We start from the raw sequence: 2,396 nt of genomic DNA, 5'->3' as shown, positions 1-2,396 counted from the left end.
GAACTCAAAACTAAGTCTTTTCATTTTCTACCATCACAATACTTGCTACTTACTTTTATTTTTACATTTCAAACCAAATGATTTATGACTTACCTTTCACTTTTATATTTCAAACCAAATGTTTCTTAAATTCTTGAAATGAAAGAGAGACTTATACATGGATGCCTTCTCCTTCTTTGAAAATTTTAAGCTCAATTATATATAGTATGGACCTCACCTTAAAAATTTTAACCTCAATTATATATAGTGTAGAAGTATAGATAGGTAACTGACGTCACACTGAGCTACATGCATGCAGGTAGCCATTGTCAAAAACCAGAAACTTGTAGCAGGGAAGCGTTCTCCAGGTCAAATACCTTCTTAAATTCAAGGAAGTCCACCTGCCCATCACCATTTTCGTCCACACTGGCAATCATCTCCACGCAAGCGTTCAGCTGGCGGCCCTGTGGGAAGCCCAGAGAGCAGAGCACATTCTGCAGCTAGCTTGGCGAGATGAAGCCATTGCCATCCTTGTCGAACACGTGGAAAGCAGCCAGGATGTCTTGGTCCACGTCAGCATTGGCAGAGCCGGCAGAGTTCTCCCCTACTGTTATAGTAGAGCTGTTGCAAACGGAGTCAAAACTCCTGCTTGTCGACTTGGCTTTCAATATGGTGGCAAGGCGTGGCAACAGGGATTGAATGCAGTCTTGGGTTTGAGGGACTATTCCCAGGCTGTGGAAAATTCCAGAGATTTCGTGGGTGCTGAGACACCATGGCGGTTATGGTTAAAGGTGCTGAACATGCGAGAAAGGACGTGCCACTGAACATGATTCTTGTGATCATCGAGAGACGAAATCCGAGGGCGATGAGGAGAGGAGTTGCACCCGCAGCGTCGAAGGGTTGGCGTCAGTGCTGGTAGCTGGTGAATCAGTGAAGGCTTGGCTTATAAGAGCGCGTGCAGGAGGGGGGCTTATCACGCAGTCGTAGTGCCAAAGCACGTCTAAATGAGGGAGGCGTGTGGTTGCCTGCAGATGATCCTCCTCTGCAGGAATGGCACCCTGGAATTTCTTGCGGGGCCTTACAGTAACAACACCAATACACTTTAATGCAGCTGGTTGAGCAATTGGTGACATGATAATCTCAACACTTGCACACAACAAGTTTGGGAAGTTTTTGCACCTGCAAAAATGGGTGCCTATTGATACAGAATTAAGACAAAAGAGTGTGATAAGTGATATGCTCGCAGGTGTGTGTTGGCTGTTGATGCGGGAGGGGCTTCAGAAGTATAAAGTGGTGGCAGAAACAAGCTTCGTAGAAAGTACCAGAGAAATGAGGACCAGGCAGCACCCGCCCCTCAGCCACCCGGAAAGGCCCGCCCTGCCTTAGACCATGCCCCTTTGCTTGGGGTTGTCCCTGTCCCTCAATTTGACATCTACGCCTTGTACCGTGTACGCCACACGCGGTAATATATTCTAGAAAGCGTTCCAGCTATGTCAATTAGGCTACATGGTGTGGCAATGGGTGGTAGATCACCTCTTGGAAAATCGCCTCCTATTTAAGGCTATGGTCACATGAGGTTTAGTTATCAATTATTTAAACAAATAACTAAGCTTCATTCTTGGTCACACTAAAAAAGGAGCATTAAATAAATAACTATGACATCCATTGTAACTATGTCTATTTTGGCATAGTTGTGAAGTTCAAGGCTTAGTTGGGAGGATGAATGATTAACTAAGCCTCGCGTGACTATGCAAAGGCTTAGTTATTCATTTAATGCTCTGTCTAGGCATAGCTGGCATACTTATATATAACTGATAACTAAGCCTCATGTGACCATAGGCTAAGTTAGGAATGTTTCGCATAGGAGGGGGTTGTCGTTAGCAGCCAATACTAAACCCTCGCTTGTGTTGACATTGCCTTCACGTGTCCACTATTTACGAGCCATGCTTGCTTCAAAGCACAGTTTGGTAACTCCACGTGTTTGGGCGGAGTGTCAAAGCTTCATCAGAGTTGACCCCCGCCCCTTCATGCGAATGCTATTTTTACAAGTAGGATGGGGTAAACACCCGTGCCCCCGAAACGCCTCTTAGTATCTCCCCTCAACCACCAAACTCTCGGTCGCACCTTCCCACCTCCCTTCTGGCTACTCTCTCTCTCTCTCTCTCTCTCTCTAGTTTGTAGAGCACTATAAGGCTGATGTCCACTAGCATCCTCTCAACAAATAGGTATGGGATAAGCCACTAGCAACCTCTCAACCAATGTTCACCAAAAACTTGTTTAAGTGTTGCAAACGGATGCGCGATGGCCCTGCAAATACTCAAAATAGCACAATACATACCATAAAACGATAAGTCAAAATACTTGAATCGTCGCACACGCACATAATCGAGCTCAACACAAACAAAAAGAGATAAAGC

The 2,396-nt window shown here is 45.3% G+C and overlaps 1 pseudogene; it reads right to left on the bottom strand.

Annotated features, from left to right (window-relative positions):
* Positions 1-259: 259 nt before the first annotated feature.
* LOC147422333 (calmodulin-like protein 2) lies at positions 260-1,322 on the bottom strand (annotated as a pseudogene).
* Between the last annotated feature and the right edge of the window lie 1,074 nt (positions 1,323-2,396).

This window comes from Adiantum capillus-veneris, chromosome 27 (assembly GCF_014529385.1).
Source record: "Adiantum capillus-veneris isolate H3 chromosome 27, ASM1452938v2, whole genome shotgun sequence".
NCBI lineage: Eukaryota > Viridiplantae > Streptophyta > Polypodiopsida > Polypodiales > Pteridaceae > Adiantum > Adiantum capillus-veneris.
Note: the sequence above shows the minus strand (reverse complement) of the source record. Positions and strands in the feature narration are given on the sequence as shown.